We start from the raw sequence: 18,586 nt of genomic DNA, 5'->3' as shown, positions 1-18,586 counted from the left end.
TGCGGTTCCTAAACCATTTGTACAACACATAAATTTAACATGCACTAAATTTTTGAACCCACATTTTTGAAAATGGCTTTCAAACAGTGTCCCATCACAACCCAAACCTTCTATTTCATATCCTTCCACTTTAGGAAGGTGGATAGGAAGTAGAGCTAATCTACAACCATTAAACCTCCAAGTCAGTCATGTAACAAGTTACACAGCTGAGCACAATTTAATATACTTAACATCTATATTTGTAAAACTTTTAAAACCTTTGTGATAGAACTCTGTCTTAACCAACCATATTTATTTTCAGAACTGCAGTGCAGGTTGCTTTTTGCACTCGGGTCAAAGCGAAAGCAGCAGAGTTTAAGTTGAACCGCCTTAGTGATTCTGCAACTTGCTGACAAAGGGAGGAAAGGCTGTGCTAGCTACTTATTCAGTTTAATTCCCAGAATAAGGAATAGAACAGTCCACATTCTTCAACTTCTTCACTTTACAACTAAAAACTGCACACAACATTGGGATTGCAATTTTTTCATTGGATTTATAGCTGCAATGACTTTGGCAAAGTTCAGCTTTGAAAAGGAATGACTTGTATCTGGTGAAATAAAATTTCATAGAAGCACAAATATCCTGAATGTTATTGCTCAAATGGGATTTGGAGATGCACTCTAGATAATTGGGTTTTCAACTAGTCAGCATATGTTGCATATTTTTATAAGTCTGAGGAAAAGAGAATACTTTTCTCTGCAGCCATCTGCTACGGCAGCAGCACGAGAATCAGAAACACAGAACACACACAAAAAAGTATATCTAATGATTAAAAGAAGGCTGCCTCTGTGTTGGTTAACCCCGGAGCAGCTGAGTGCAAAAAAGCAACTTTTCAATATAATGGATAAAAGCAGCATAATATTTGCATAGAATACTGATAAACTAATATAAAACTTCTTCAGCTCTTCTGCACACAGTGCAGGACTCATTTGTGGCTATTTTTAATTCACAATTTTTTAATAGAAATTAATGAATTAAAGTAGAAATGTTTTGCCTCATCTCAACATGAGTAATAGCTACTGTGCATATCAATGACAGAATCCAAACCTTGTATTAATGAGTGTTTGGCTCTCTGCAGCTCATCATTTCCCGGATTACGCCTGAACAGACATGAACAAATGCTTATCAGGAATGATTAACTGAGAATTTTCACTTCGTTAGAATTTCTGTTGCCTCTCTGGTTCTCGCATCCTCAACACTTTCATATCTCTAGGAACAGAAGAGCTGAGACTTAAGCTTAGAATCCCAACTGGAGCACATAAAAGCCTGTCAGTTTCATCCAACCACCAGCTGACTATCAGAGCTACGATGAGTTCACACAAATTCACCCACTCTCCTGGTGTCTAACAATCAATAGTATTGTTTTTTTGTTGCCATGTTTTGCTTTCTCTTAACTCATTTCAATGCTGATGAGTCAAATTTTTTTTTGTTAGTCTAAGGAATAACTGGAAGGAGAAAATATGAGTCATGTGCCTTTAAAAAAACAATGCTCCAGTTATTGTTGTAAGCTCTATAGACATAAGAACATTTTCAAATAAAACCATAACTGAACTTTACATAACATGCAAAATGCTACAAATAAATAAAAACTGAGACAAAAACTTCTAAAGACAAGTGTTGCTTGCAAAAGACAACATCCATTGGGTGTATATTACTTATCCTTGTAGAGATCCAGCAGGGCGGTCATTAAGCAAGACACATGTTTCATCCTATATGGGTCAATCAAAGTGCAACACACCAAACAAACAACCAGACATGCACCAACTCACAACTAACAGGTACTTAGAGAAAAGAATTAAGATGACAGTCATGTTTTTGGACTGTGGGAGGAAGTTGGAGGACATGGAGAGAGACTCACATACAGGACAAGCTACATGTCTTTGGATGTGATGTGATCATCTCATTTTTACACACAATATACAGGAACCCATAATACTCAAAACATCCTCAGCTTAGTTATTGAGTGAGTAGGTCAAAGTGTATCAGTTAGAACTTCACTGAGTTGACTTAGGAGGATGTTCATCAGTACACTGAGTCTGAATATGACAATAAGTAAAGATATTAAGTGACTGATGCAGTGTTCCCTTAGCAGTGACATTTTTGTGCATTTTATTTAATCTAAGAGTTGCAACAATCATGCCATGGAATTTATAAGTTTAAAAAAAAGAAAATTAATCTGTGGCAAGCTCTCTTAGCTGGTGATCAATTTTTGCATGCTACAGTGCTGCGTGTGTGGGAAGGTGATGCTGGAGCATTATTTACTTAAAGCCTTGTTTCTTCAAATGCAATTAAAACCCAAAGTAAACAAGAAATGTTATAATAGAATTATGAAACTGGTCATCAGATGGGTTTTTATGTGATGCATATGCCGTTTATGTTTAATTTGAGGTAAAATGTCTAGAGTAATGCCACTTGCAGTCAAAGGTCTTTACAAGGTTTTACAATGAAATGTACCAAAACCATTGTCTTAAATTTATAGTTATTTGAGTTCATTAAAAATTCCTACACTTTCACTCATCTACATAAATTTATATATATATATAAATATATTCCTTTCATAGCATTTTATTTCTTGTTCTCTATTTAAAAGAACACATGCGCACACGCAGGCACACATGGAGTTTTGTGTCATGTAAGATTGTGATCACTGATAGGTGGCCTGCAAACACTTTCTCCTCAATGTTAGTGTACTTAAAGTAGGAAAAATTTAAGGATTTGAGCAAGTTTGAGAAGGGCTAACTTTTAAGGCCAACCTGACTGGATCAGAGCATTTCTAAACCTCTAAACCAAAACAGTAATAGTATCAAAAACTGTCCAGTGGAAGAATGTTGGTGAAATTGCAACAGAGTCACTAGCAGCCTGTGTAGAATGATCCAACAAGTGAGCAATTGCTGCTCAAATTGCTAAATAAGTTTATGCCGGTTGGGACATCAACTTATTTAGCAATAAGTGAAATACTAACTGCTTTGAAGATTTTTTGTTTGAAACATAACAAGCTGAGGTCTTAATGCCCAGGATTATATAAAGTTTAATCAAAGACGGATCTTTATCCAATTACTTCAAACTAATTGTATATATTGTCTGGGGTATACTTGTGAGATATTTCAATGAAAGCTCATTTCTTTTATCTCATTACATACTGTCCAATTAAAATTCAAAATTATGTGAGGTGTTTTTTTTTATATATAAAAACAATCTCTGGAGGTTTACCCTTAATGACTTTACACATTCAAGATATTGAGAGTATTTGATATGATGAATCTAAAATTCAACCTCTATGAAAAGAGAAAATATTATTGTTAAGCTCTACTTTACTAACACTTATAGGAAATGACCTTAGTTTTATATAAAATTTTAGAGGTTATTGGAGTAGCATTAACCTGCTATATACTGCATCACCTTGCAAAAGCACCTATGGTATTTATCATTTTCAATTTGATTTGCGAGACCAACACAAATATTGGGGGTTTAGTGAAGTAAATGATAGTGAATAGTAAAAGATAGTGAATAGTAAAAAATTATGTATGATTTTCAATTTTCTTTAAAAAAGCTTAAAAATGTGGAGTTCATCTGTATTTCATGCCATTTTAAGTAAATACTTAAAAGTATCACCTTTGGTGATACTACAGCTGCCATTCTTTTAAGATTTCTGTCCACCACATTTGCACATCGAGTAAAATAAATCTTTGCCCATTCTTCCTCCAAATAGCTCGAGCTCAGCCAGACAGATGAAGCATGTGTGAATAACAATTTTCAAGTCTTGCAAAATAATCTCAAGAGGTTTATATTTGGACTGTGAATGGGTAATTCAAACAGATGAATACACTTTGATCCATATCTTTATATCCTAGCTTTGGCTGTATGTTTTGGGGTTTTATCCTGCTAGAAGTTGAAACTGACCCAGACCCATGTCATCTTGCAGCCTCTATCATACAGTCAACCAGGGTTGCCTTATATTTATATTTTTCCTCCAGTAAACTCCGACGTAACTTCCCTTTCCTGCTTAAGTAAGAAGTGGAGAACCCAACCACGTTCTCATTTCCGCCTAAGTGAGATGCAATTGCATTGTGTATTCAGCCTGATTATGTTACTCATGGGATATGCGTCTTGCTCTGAAATGCAATCCTATCCATCCATGAGTGCTTGTTTGAAACTTAATCACATTTATCTGAAGTGAAATGCAAGTCATTCCCTCTCTTCCTTCCAAGAAGTCTAAAAGGCTCTTAGGCCATATGCCATCAGGCCCTGAGTAGCCTTCATAGACTATATGGAGCTCAAAAACGATTTGACTCAGTCTTCAACAAAGTTAAATTTGGTGCTGGATGGTTAAGTTGGTTGAGAATGTGCACCATGTGCAGGAGTAGCAGTCTTTAACATGGTAGCTTGGTGTTTGACTCCTGGATTTGGACCATTTTCTCCATGCAGAAAATGGTCCAACTATGTAAACCAGAGTCAAACAATGCTTAACTCTGGTTCTTAAAAAATAAACTCTAATAAACCTTTTTTTATTACTGAAATTGGTAAAATCTGTTGATTTAGCCTCATATTTTGGGGATGTTATCCTGTTGAAGAAACATTATTTGTTCATTTACTGTGAATGGATTTATACTTTTTCATCTTAAAGTCCGGTTGTTTAAATATACCACAATTCCATGCATCAGAGATTCTTGCTAGAAAACAAAATCTTAGTCTGATCTGAATAAAGTGAACCATTGAAAAAATCCCAAGTGTGTGTGATACCTAAACAGAAAAAGCTTTTTACTAGTGTGTAGATAGTGTCAAATAGTTGCTATGGCGATTGTTAGATCCAAAGATGCTCCTCTTCATAGTTAAAATCAACACCATTCTGCTTTACTACAATGGTATGGTCCATATTTTGAATTTCACATGTCGTTAATTTCAGCTGAGCCCTATCAACTTATATTTCTCTGAGAGCATGACTCCAAGATGAAGCTAAGAACCAAGGTCACAGTAAACACGTAGAAGAAGGCTCTCTGATCAGATGAGTTCGAAATTCAACTTTTATGTCTATATGTAAAATTCTCCTTATAACAGAAAACTAACACAGATTCATGATTTTCTCCTGTTCCAGCAGGAGAATGACCCTAAACATTCAACCTGTGCTGAATGGTTCATATCGATGTCCTAATAGACCAGCCAGTGACAGGAATGAAAATTTGTGGCAAGTGTTGAGTTATTTTCCAATAAATAAATATGCAGTGTTTAGATGAGCAAAGTTGGTAGAGACATATTCTACAAGAACAAAAATACATGAAATGCTCTGTTTTGTGATTCTACTGTGATGTAATGAAAAAGATCTAGGAGTATCGGTACTTTTGGAAGAATGTGTATAAATAAACTCAAAGGTGCAACATTGCATATAAGAGATTGTAAAAAATATACTATTTTAACACTTAAAATATATTCCTGGGAAAGTTTCAATATATTTTGGGACCGTTCCCAAGCGGTCTGAACCAAAAGCCCTCAGCTATGAGTGGGTCTTATGTGTGATGAGAGTAAGCAATGATTACTCATGAAGAGGTTTCAGTATAAATGATTATTTCAAGCCTCTTTAGAATTGTATTTTTCCTTTCTAAGCAATGTCTAGCATCATGTTTTCACCCAGTTCTCTACCACAAACGATCCTCAATAGGATGACTAATAGGTAAAGACACAAATTAACACATCAATACTTGATCAATAAGATTTCAGAGATATTGAAAATCAGAGATAGATTTTCAGATATAAAAGGTTCATATCTGAACTTGAAAAAGGGATGTTGCAGCACATAATGGCACATGTGACTATTATAGGAACTTAATTATTCACTGACCTGGCCCTCGCACTTTAGTTCAGTACAGTGCTCACGTAGGCATTGAACAGAGACAGTCATTAGACACCAGGGATAAAAAAGGCAGGCTTTGAATTGCTGCTGTTACCACCCAGTACCAAAACAGCAAGCTTAAAGGCTGAGAGATGCTGGAGGGTGAGGCCTAAAACGAGCAAGCCAAGGCTGATATATCACTCTAAAGCTGCTACCACAGCTGGATCCTCAGCTGGATCCTCCGTTATTGTTCAGTGCAGCTAATGGGCTGCTCCATTTTAAATGAGATAATAAACAGAAAACAAATTGTTCCTTAATAGCCAGCAAAGTCAATAGGGCTCACATGCAATGAGGGAGGAATAAGGATCTATAATAATAAATGTAGAGCTATTACACCCCCTGCGGCACCCAACATCAGAGCCAATAAAAACAGAATCTGTTTGATCAGGTTCATACAGTGCCTTGAAAAAATATACATACATCATGCAATTTTACACATTTATCACAATACAATCACAAAAACCGACATGCTATTAAAATTCTATGCAATTGAGTAGCAGATAATTATAACTTTTGACTATTTTTGCAAAAAAACAAAACAAAAAGAAAAACATCTGACTTCAAATAAAATGGATGGAGAATATCTTTGAACATCAAAGTCTGTCAAAGATTCCAATCAAGATTTGTGATTTTGATTTATGACTTTGATTTAGGCTTTAGCTAGGCTGTTCTAATACATGAGTATGCTGTGATGCATGTATTTTCTTTACTGAGCAGTTAGAAGATGCCATGGGAAAAGAAAATATCAACCTCTGCACAGGACCTTGTCATTTTTTAGTTTGACTTATGAATTTTAAATATTGTCCCTTTGTTTTTGGGTTTCCTTTCAACACAATGTACAAGCTGTATCTGACATAAGTGGGTCAGTACCTGACTGTGATACATAAGTGCATCACATGGTGCTGCACAACCTGCCATTTGCAATTTGAGATACCAAAGCTTCTGACCACCAGCCTGTCAAACTGATCAAAATTGTATTTTAGTTTTATTTAAGTTTTTTGTTTTTTTATTGCATCTTACTGTCAATGTTCGTGCTGCTCAGTACCTGCATGAAGCGTCAAACTCTCCAGAGAGAAATGTGGTGTTTTTTTCTCATCACTGACAGCTTGACATTGGGTTACTACACTGAAAAGCTTTTGAAGAATGAATAAATATAGATCTGGCTTCTTTTTCTGTAAAAATACTCTAAAAATATATCTGACATAAAGATTTGAGTTGGGCATCAATGTAAAGTCAACAGGACTTGTTTAAAGGAAAGCATTGATTTAATTCATTTGGTTCTGAAAAAAAAATATCTCTCTTCTCTCCTTGTAACTAGAATCTGAGTATTTATAGAGATGTTCTATAAAGAAGGCCTGAAAGGTGTTTTAGAGAAAACTACTGAACAGACATCATTGTAAACCAATAAACAAACCAGAGAAGTCAGGGTTAAAGTTACGAGATGTTCAAGGAAGGATTAGGTTTGTAACAACAACCCATATTTTTGACATTTCAAGCAGCACTGTTTAAACAATATTTGAAAAATTGAAACACAAGGAGAGCATTAATCTGGCAACCCAGACACCCATACACACACATAAAATAGGCGCCATAACGTAGAAATAATAAATTTCATGCATTTCACCTGGCAAAGTTATAGTTTAGTTGATCTGTGTGCATGTACTGTAAATAATTCACTGGGGGAAAAAAATCTAAAAGTTGTCTTTGGGTATGATTAACCAATTACGACTTATTCAATCTTTGTGTATATTAGATTTGGATGGATTTATGAGTTAAATATTCCTAATAAAAAAATACTCCCTTTTATCTCTTCAAGAGATACAGGCTCTTCATTTTGTAAAGATGATACCATCCTTTTTACATAAATTACATCCAAGTTCAGACAAAAAAAATGGTTTCACAGAGATAAGGCTGAAGCACAGTTTCTCTGGCAGAAATATTTAGATTTTGCTCATAGGGTAAAGGGTGTAACTTGGTTTACAGTGTCTGAGGGGATCCATTCTGAACGTCTGCTCCAAACTGATTAGGAGGCTGAGCATTCTCAGTTACGGACAAGCTCTCAGACAGCTTGAGGTTGAGTAACAGACATGTTCCTGTAATTTCTGTTAGGGAGAACATTTCTCAGGACATCCACTTCTTCAGGGTGTATCACTCATGTGCGTGACATTTCAAGTCAGACAATGAGTACAAGAGGTTACACGAACATGCTCATTAATGTTGCGCTGCCTTCATAAATTTCTTATAACTCTGAAAACCCCCTCTCTCCAAGCATTTTGTGTTTATGAAGATGTAATATCTCAGTTTCATTCCATGCTTTTTTGCCTCTGGGGATAAAAAAAAAATGGATCCAGCAAAATTTCTAGGCTTCTCTCTTTTGACACTTCTGGAAATATGGAGGATTGCTTCTGCAGAATGAGTAAGCGGTAAAAGACTTCCAGCATCATTCTTAATGTAACAATGTCATAAAACACATGAGTCATGCTTTCAGGTTCCATCTTTGTCAGTGTGTAATACATTTTCTGCTCTCAAAACAGTATTGACTTACAAAGTTGGCATCTTTTTAGGATTTTATGTGATGTAGTAACACAAAATATTGTATCGATATGGAGAAGAGAGTCACATGTTTAATGTTTTTTTGTTTTGTTTTGTGCATGTGTGTGTGTGTGTGTGTGATGTGTTTGCATTTAAACCCCACCACTGTAATTCTGGTTGCATATTTTGTCTTCCTGCAAGGTGGACATCTGATTTTCCTAGCTTCATCTATCATGTCTCTTTCAACATCCCCATCTCAGATTTCCTGTCTCATGATTATCTTGAGAGGAGATGCTTCCAGCACCTTTCAAGGTGTAAATTATGTCTAGGTGCATTATTAGTTTTCATCTACAAACAACAGTTTGCTTATAGTCCAAAAAATTCCACTTTAGTCTCCTCTTACCAGAGACTTTTCTTCAACATGTTTACTAGAAAACTTCAATAACACCTTTGCCATTTTTTTTCATCTTACCTTTTTCTGTCATTCTGTCAGATTTGAGAAGTGCACAACTAGTATGTATTTTGTCAAAAGATTTTTCCACCTCAGCCATGGATTTCTGAAGTTCTTACAGTTACCATAGCACTGTTGTCAAATTTTCTGATTCATCCTTTCTTGTTAGCAACTGTGTTCTTTGGTCTCCTTGGTGTTTCTTGGTTTATCTTCTATGTAAAAAAAATATGCAACCTGTTAGGCTAGCTGGTTGCACTGGATTTTATTTAGGGATATTAGTGTAAAAGGGGACACGATTTTCAAATAGATCAGTTTGTGATTGTCAAAATGTGTAAATACGTGAGATTACTTTTACCACATCCTAAATTATTAGAAAATATAAAATTTTCATTGACATGTAATCAGCTAAGGCAAAACTATCAAGTCCTTTTCTCTAGCTTAGTTTCAAAGTGGAATTAGACTGAAACCAGGCCATGTGCAAAGCCATGTGTTATTATTTACACAACAGAATGAAAAAAAAAAAAAAAAAAACTCAGAAAATCTTTGCAATGTTCTGTTCTCTTGTGGAAACTGTTTCCTAATTAAGCAATTTCTAACGGTGGTCAGCATTCTGTGTCACACAGCAGAACTGATCATGCTCCCGCCTTGAAGCCCATTTTACTGAAGTAATTAAATGACAAGCATCGAGTCCTGATTTGACCCACTCCACTGGAAGATTTCTGGTGAAGAAAGAGATGGGTTTAAAACCCTCTTTGGAGTTGAAAATATGAAACAAACTATAAGAAGAAAAGAGCAATATGAAACCAGAGCAGTGTGAGAAATTGGTGATGGCTGACAGGTTCAGATGTGCCGTAGTCGATCAAAGAAGTGAAAAAAGAAAAGCTCATCCATAACTTGCAGCAGAACTTTTGGTTCTTTCTAACGCTCTAATTGAAGTGCTTCTGTTATTTTAAACAATATCAATAACAATAATAATGTTCCCAGTGAAGATATTCACTAAAGATTTAATTTAATAAAACTGTTACATCGAGGATTTCTGGTTCAATATGCAGAGTTTTTTTCACATGTATCTGTGTCCAATGCTTGAAACACAAGAAGACTAAATTAAGACTAAGAAATACATTTTTATTTGAAAGATTTCTAGCTTGCTATGACTCCACCTAAAATTACAGTTTTAGCAGCACTGCTTTTACAGCTTCTTGTTTACAGCCAATTTGTTTCTCCATCTTCCAAAACTTGCTAACCTTTCACAATGGTTGTGCACTGATTGTCTTCTTACCCGTTTCACTTCATGTAGTACCTGTTTCAGAAAATATTCTAGCAGCTTCAGCAGTCTTTCTGATTTAGCTTCTGCATTACATCTGATGGGTGATGCGAGCAGAGAAGGAAGGGATAAAGATCCCCGAGGCGCAGCGATCACCAGGCTCCTGCAGAAACAGCTGCCTCTGCCATCTTTGCTTTCCCTCCAAGACCAACGTCAATGATTTAAATGCCCCCAGATAAAAAAAGATCTGGATAAAGAGGGAAAACTGGGCCACTACTTGGGGCACAGCCTGACATACAAGGCTGTAGAAATGCTTTTTTCTTTTCTACTGCTAACGTGCAATTCAGCTGAGTATTCTGAAAATATTGAGGGAAATCTACAGTTGACTTGTTTTTCACAACCTGTTCAGCATGTTCTTATGCATTTTGAGAATTTTTTTCATTTTTTACCCTTTTCACTGAAACCTCATGTTTTTCTACTGAAGACACTGCAGGATTATTGAAGTTTGAGCGTCTATTAATGCTCTTGATTAAAATCAGCAGACGTCTGAGACTGTCTGCTGGGGCTTGAAAGCTGATGACTCTGAGGAGTCATCAGCTTTCGCATAAATAGGAACAATTTAAGAAGTCGGTGGCACAGCATTATTTTTCAAATCCCTGTAAGTGCTTTTTGAATGCTTTCTTTTATATTCTGGTGACTTCGTTTTACAGTGTTTCATCAAAATTATCTCAGACAAACACACTTTCTCATGCTGTGACAGTTAACAGCACCGACAGTAAATGACATTGAGGCTCTAATAATTTTGAATTCTACCTCAGGCTATTTTTGCAGAATGATACTGCTCTTTTAGTTAAGGACAAAAAAAGGGCACTCCAAAGTCAGTATTAGTATTCCCTCCTGTGTTGTCCTCTACACATCACCTCAGTGAATTATGGCAGTGGCACAATCATGCCGGGGAGATGCTTTTTTCATCACAGTCAGGGATGCTGGCAGCAGGATAGAGCTAAACAAAGTTTTACTGCAGTTAATTGGAGTTGAGTTTGGAGACTTTCCTAGATTTCTTACCATCCTCTACTTTACTGGTATGTTCTCATGTGTTTTCAATTTTGAGGAATGACAAAGAGAAATGGATCTCTGTGTCAAGGCCCTTATAAAACCCAGGTAAACAGAAAACACTGTGTTACTAAGCAGAAGATCAAAGACAGTCGTTGGAGAATTCTTCAGGATATGGCACTAGAGTTGAACAATCAAACTGAAATCCAAAATTGAGCTTTGTACCAAACTGGGATTACTTCAAGTTTCTGTTTAATAACTATTCTGATCCTAAAGTAAAAACTGCAGAGTCCCATCTATCTAAAAAACGCAACACCATTATCCAGTGGTCAGCTCAGCATCAGACCAAAGACCGTCAGCATGAGATGTGTGTTAACTAAAGACATTTATAAAGACACCATGTTGACATTTTTTCTATTGAATTGTTGAAATTAATCAGGATCAGATTTTTTTTTTTTTGCATGAAAAGACATGTTTTTGTTTTTAAACAAAAGGATTTTTTTTTAATTTAATGTCTGACTCTTCGCTTTTTTTACAGTGACATTAGGCTACTGCAATAAAATACAGATTTACTTTTACTTTTTTTATTCGGGTCAAAGAGTGGACGGTACTGAATCTAAAACACTTTGATAAATTTTATAAAAGTACCGTAAAGGCCTATTAAACTGGTAACATTTAGGAAATTGGTTTTGTTTTGCTCATTCGTAGGCCAGTTTTATGTAAACTTTGAATCTCTGTTTTTATTTCCAGTTCATAAATGCATAATGGTGTTTTTCTATATTTTCTTAGTTTTATCACTTCTTCATAATAACAACTGTTCTATTGTTCACACATTACAGCTGAGAAAATATCATGTTAGAAACGCAACATTTTTTTTTTTCTTCTTCTTTAATTGGCTCACGTGAGAATTTCTTAAAGCTTGGGAAGTTAAATATAAATAGAGTCTAAATTTAAATGTGTCTTAAAGTTAAATTCCAGTAAAAGCATCTCTGTGTTCAAGCTACATTAGGCTGGCATGATTCTTCATGCTGGTTCCCTTTTCATCAATTTTTCACTGTACAGAGGATGCTAAGCTGTACCTGGCTCTCTCTAATACTGTGGGGGAGGGAGTTTGTATGCATTTGTCTGACTGTATGATTCCGTTCCCAAAGCTGGTTTCTCACTGGTATGTGCTGATTTGAATCCTAACCAGTCCTCCTTTTCACTCCTTGTTCTGGAGAAGGCGGGGAAGTTTTTAAATGAGCGGACCACTGTGCATGCTTTTTCGTGGGAATGAGTCCGCCTCTTGCTGAGGATCTCACTCAGAAACCAGGCAAGCAAAGAACTGGAACTAATTACTCTAATGAGTTCATCCAGATCTGAGCCAACTACAATCATCCAACATAAATACAGTTCCCAGCTAAGGTAATCATACCTCTTGGAACTTTTTCACTTTTTTGTCGCTTCAGCCCCCTTCAGTCAATACTTTGCAGAACACACCTATCGCTGTAATTGGAGCTATAAGTATCGAGAGATCATAATATTTATATAACCATCAAAATACTTCAAACTCCATCAGTTTGATGGAGAGGATCTGTTAACATCACTGTGCAAGTTTGGCCATACATTTTACACTAGACTTAGTCTTAGTATGTTCTAACAAATGATCATTTCTTGATATACAGTGAATGTCCAGCATTTGCACAGTCTTAGGAGCACAAATATCTAAAATCTATAAATACATGAGAAGCACATTTTTGCCTATTTTGATAGTCCAAACACAAATAATATACATTAATCCATACGGTGGAAATGGTCTTGAAGCTATCACAGAAGCTAGCATAAACTGACTTTACCAAGCTCTGCCCACAACCAACCTAGAAAATCCCACATAGCCGCAAGTCTCACAAACAAAGCCTTGCGGCACGTTGTTTCTAAGTAAACATGGCGTCTTCCACTTCGACTGATTCTCTGCAGTGTATTTCTGACTCGATTAGTGCATCATTTCTACCGGATTTTCACAATATATCAGCTACTACAATGGACAGAGGAATTAGCAAGTTCATATCTTTTTGGATGAGATCAAGGTGTTTGAGCTACGCGATGCCTCCAACATTGTGCACGTCACAACAAAATGCTTTTGCTCAATGAGGAAAATGGCAGAACCGCACACCCTCTACATCAGGGGAGCCCAAAGTCTGTCCTGGAGGGCCAGCATCCTGTGTGCTTTAGTTCTCTCCCTGGTTTAACACACCTGGATCCAATAATGGCTCGTTAGAAGGCCTAAGAAGAACATTGACTTGCTGAAAAGGTTGTTGGTACTGCCAGGAAGAGACCTAAATATGTTGACCAAGGTTTCACTTACTACTAATTAAATGAAACTCTAAGCAGGTCAGTTAGCCTCGGTTTAAGGAAACTCAGAATTGCATCTGTTTTGCAGTTTTTGGAAATTGATTACAGATTTGTGTTGCATAGTAGCAACATAAAATTTTGCACTCGAGTCAAAATGTTCTGGTCAAATCGCCTTTTTCCATCATGTTTGCTCTGTCCTTAAACAGGAGAGAGTTTAAGCAAGATTTCTCGTGGCTTTTTTTTTTAGCCATGGATTACATCTTGAAACACTTTCTATTGTGGAAAACATAATAAATATTTTTGTTAAGGCATCTGGTCACTTGCATTGATTCATCAGCTAATGCTACATTAAATTTAAACACAGCCTTGGTCTTCATGCTTCCATTTCTTTACTAATGTCATCTAACAAACCTCTGAGGCCTTCACAAAACATTTGTATTTATATTGTGATTGCATTACACAGGTGGATTCTACTTGATTTTAAAGTGAATTTTACAGACAGTTGATTGTACTGGATTTTACTTAATTATTAAAATCAGGTGAATACAAATGTCTGCCACACTTTTTGTGTTGTTCATACATTAAAAACGGCGTATTATGCTATAGTGTATCACATCAGAGTTTTGCTCTAATTTCTAAAATGAAACTCACAATAAAATATTGGATAGACAAAAACTGCATTCATAAAGAAATATTTAACATTAAGATCCAAATGGATGAGCATAGGTTTCCCCTTTTCCCTAAATATAACAGCCTGACTCCTGATTGCTTCAAGAGGAAACATACTAATTTGTGTGAGAACCTTAAGTCTTCCCTTCCTGCATCTCACTGCCTCTTATCCCACCATTCCACTGCATTTCACTCTAAGGAAATGCTCATGGCTCAGCAAATGCATATGGGGACTTTAAACTCAGCTTTTGAACAGAGAAAAAAAGAGAGTGAGGAAGAGAACAGAATGAATGGAGGAGGAATTTAAATCTCAATGCGTCTTTAAGCAGGAGACACCATGTTGGCATTCAGACACATTGAGGCACAGAGCCTGTGCCAGTCAAAGGCGCTGAGAGAGTTTTTACAAAAAGCATGGAGCAGCGAGGCAGCTCAGGCTGCAGGGATCTGTCACAGGCTGAGAAGTAGGACTTGTTCCAAGGTTAACAACACATTCGGCTTGTTTGTGGACCTTTGAGGGGCCAGTGGACAAGACTGATGGAGAGCTTAATGGGGCGCAGCACTCTCCGGTGCAATAGTCATGGGAAAAGTAGACAAAGCAGCCTAAACTGGTGTCTGCAGCAGGGAAGATCATCCAAGCATGCCAGTAGTTGCAGAACCCCTGAACGGATTCTACATATTATACAGAGCAATGGAAAACCTTAGGTGTTTTAATATTTACTTCCTTTAAAGGCAACTATATACTCTTCTTTTTATTATTTTTTATCAAGTTTGTGTCCATTGTTGTGCTACAAAGGAGAAACACACGCAGCTGCGAGGGGAATGGTAGTTTAACAGCACATCCACACCCATAATGATGCTGACCTAAATATTATTTGCCTGCACGCATATTTAATGAGGTTTCCCTGCAAATCCATCAATGCGAGAGTATAGGCGACATAAGCTGAGAGCAGACAACATTTTAGCTCTTTATTTACATCATGCAAAATTAGAAATAACACGACGCTTGCACCGAGGCTGAGTTTAGTGACGGTAACTCACCGTAAACGGGATGTATCGCTCTTCACCGTGACTTATTGGAGACTTTAACCTGCCCTGTCTCAATCCCGGCCGCTCAACATGGCAAAGACTTGACTCGAATGAAGTATGTGCGCCACTCCGTCGCCCGCCGCCGTTCGCCCCGCAGGGGGAGATGAACGAGCACCGCGGTTTATTATCCCGAGTCGCGCAAAGAGTGCGCACACGGTGGGAAGCAGAAAGAACAGTCTTGTCCAAGCCAGCCGTGAACAGCTCCGGTGCTGAAATCTTCTCCCCCCACCACCACCTCCTCCTTCTGTCCTCTCTTCTCTTTTCTTCTCCGCCCTCCTTCCTGAGCTACTCCCTCACCAGACGGACAGCAGCTGCCGTTCAGGTCAGGCATGAAGTGTACTTAGTGCAGAATCGCAGTTAAATGCCAGATTTATGACCTTCATATTTATACTTCCTCCCGTTTCCACAGAGAGTTCCTGATGTGAATTAGTGGCTATCATTCAGGTTAATAACTTGTGTGGGGGTTCGTCAGGTTTTGGGCCGGATATTCTTGATTGGTCGGAACCTCTGGGGCCATGACGTCGGACCAGAGGCTTCTGGACCAGCCAATTATCACACACATACACGGGAAGCTTAGTACAGAGAGTCAATTTAAGAAGGAGTGTGTAGCTTAAAGGTTTGGATCTCATTTTAGTCACGTTTTATGCATAGTTGGATCAGAGAGTGGGCTGCAGTGTTTTGGAACCCTGTGGAGATAATTTAGAACAGAGAGGCATCATGCACAAAACTGATCAATCTTCTGTAACATTGCTCCCTTCAGAAACAGAATGTTTTTATTCTTTAGCGATTCTCTTTTGTTTCTCACTCATCAGAACAGCCCCATGTGTTGGCATAACGTCATTCTCACTCAAAACGTCAACAAAACAAAGATCCTCCTGTGCAAAAGCACGTTACATCCTAAAATGTCCTTAATCCTTTCCAGATTATTGCATTTGATATGCTTAAAGGGAATGCATTATGTATGTTCCATGCACTGTAGTGCCATTTTATAGCTAAATCAAGCAACTATGTCGCCTTCAGTTGTTATAAAAAATCCTGTGCATATCTAACATAACTAAAGACATTTGACTTTGAATTGCTTTGTTGCTGAAAATGTAAATACAATTACCTCACCTTACTTAATGCCTTGAAATAAGCCTCTGTCTCTTTAAGAAGATCCTACTCTGCTTTCAGTAAGTCTTCACAACACTTAGAATAAGTTTAAATTATTTGCTTAGACTTCTACAATGCATATAAAACACACTTACTGTGGACAGCTCAGAAAGTTGAAAGCTGGGTCAATTTCATTAGAGCCATTTAAAAAGCCTGACATCCTGCGGCAGTTCACAGAACAATATGTGGCTAATGTATGCACATCTGAATATACTGTGCTGCACTTTGTTGTTCCATATCCTCTTGCCTTAAATAGAGAAGCATACATTATTAATAAAGCCTTGAGTGCAGACTGACCCATGGTTTTTAGTGTAATTGGTCACTCTTCTCTTTAAAAAGGAAAAACAAAGAAAGAAAAGAAATTGTCAACTACAATGTTGTCATTCAGTGCAGGAAACGTGTTCAGATTATGTTCCTTTGCTGAAGATATTTATTTTAAATTCTGACACCTCTATTGCACAATATGCTGTCATAATTAGGAACAAAGACTGGAGCGACGCTCAGGAAAGATATTAAGCCTTGAAAAAATCTCCACAGTGCTTGAAAAAGTTATTGTTCAAGACGGTCTTTGAAGTGATTTGTAGAACATGTAAAAGTACAGACTGACAAAGTCTTTGAACATGGCAGAAATTGGAGATATATTTAAAATCTTTTGAAGAGTACAGCTGGAGCTAAACAAATATGAGCCATGTGATCCTACAGCCTTGCAAAACCGTCATAAACATTTACAGATGGGGCAAACGAGCAGACACAATAAGAACATGCAAAATAAATGTAAAGATGGACTGCAGGTTAGGGCGAATTCAGAATTTATGTGACAAACTAAGACAAAATAGCGCATGGAAAATATGAAATGGAGAAACATTATGCAAGGTTTTCAAACGTGTTTAGAGAGAACCATCTGAAAACTGTGGCATGCATTCATCTCTTCTGTCTTGATCAATTCTCGAATCATCTTTCATTGCATTTACAGCTGTAAGACTTTTGGTGTATGTCTCTACCCCATCATATGTGGAGACTAAACTTTTTGTCTTTGCAAAATAGCTCAAGCTTCACCAGATTTGCTAGAATCAAGGAATATCAGTTTTTAAGATGTGGCATGGACAGTTTATCATGTATATGTGTATGTGTTTGGCTGCTCTATTCCTGCTGAAGAAAAGTATCCCCCAACATGACACAACTCGTATCATGTTTTATGCTGGATATTCCCATAATTTGTCTAGAAACAGAAGTAGATCCATGTAGAATCCTAGAAGTTTGTCTTTTAGCCATAAGAATTTTTCCTTGAGCTTTGATCATTAATCTTGGGTAGCTACTTCACAGAGCAAAAATTGAATTCTCTAACTTCTTTCAAAAGGCTTTTAACAAATGACTCTTTAATGAAGACAAATGTTAGTTGTGGCGTCAGTCTTGGAACCTTTTTTTTCCTGAATGGCAAAAGCTTGAAAACCAAAAAACTATAATGGTCTCAGTTCCTCTGGCAGATGTGCCATAATAGTCTCAGTTGGCCGGTCTGTCAGCATTAACAGTCCATTCACAGTGTAGCTGGAGCTTAATAGCATTCCAATGGAATTGGATTTGGAGTTGGATTTTTGGACGCTGCAATCAAAGTCTTTTCAGAGCAGCATTATTTTCTCTTCAGGAATAAGAAGAAACATGATGGCATCTCATTTTGCAACTAAAGTGTAAAGAATTGTGTCTTTTTAAGTCTAACCAGTCAATTTTTGTATTCATGAGGCACAGGGAACCAATCAGTTAATGCAATACAATGTGATGTTATGAACTACTTATGGAGACATGGACATACAGTGCACCCAGAAAGTATTTAAAGCACTTCACGTTTCCACACTCTGCTGTTAAAGTTTTATTTCCAATTTTATTAAACTCTGCACACAAATATTCCATTATTATGATGTGGAATATTTTTTTTGTTGAGTTTTTTGCATATTTTTAAAAAACAATAAATCACATTTATGTAAGTTAGTATTTAAGTGTAGAATTTGTGGAAAGAGATTAATTTAATAGAGCTTGGAATAAGATTGAGACATAACCATGTGTGGGAAAAGTGGAGCACTGTGAATAATTTCTCAATATACCACACATTTGTTAGTAACAATTTTAAAGT

At 36.9% G+C, this 18,586-nt stretch overlaps 1 protein-coding gene across 2 annotated transcripts in view; it reads right to left on the bottom strand.

Moving 5' to 3' along the window:
- The window catches only part of phf24 (PHD finger protein 24), a 30,096-nt gene extending 14,317 nt beyond the window's left edge, over positions 1–15,779 (bottom strand). The window contains exon 1 of one of the 2 annotated variants that reach the window (XM_044096418.1): positions 15,262–15,779. The gene's annotated coding sequence lies outside the window, so the exon portion shown is untranslated. The remainder of the gene's footprint in view (positions 1–15,261) is intronic. The other variant, XM_044096419.1, reaches the window with a different exon arrangement.
- Positions 15,780–18,586: the final 2,807 nt, after the last annotated feature.

Source organism: Gambusia affinis, linkage group LG17, assembly GCF_019740435.1.
Source record: "Gambusia affinis linkage group LG17, SWU_Gaff_1.0, whole genome shotgun sequence".
Lineage (NCBI taxonomy): Eukaryota > Metazoa > Chordata > Actinopteri > Cyprinodontiformes > Poeciliidae > Gambusia > Gambusia affinis.
Note: the sequence above shows the minus strand (reverse complement) of the source record. Positions and strands in the feature narration are given on the sequence as shown.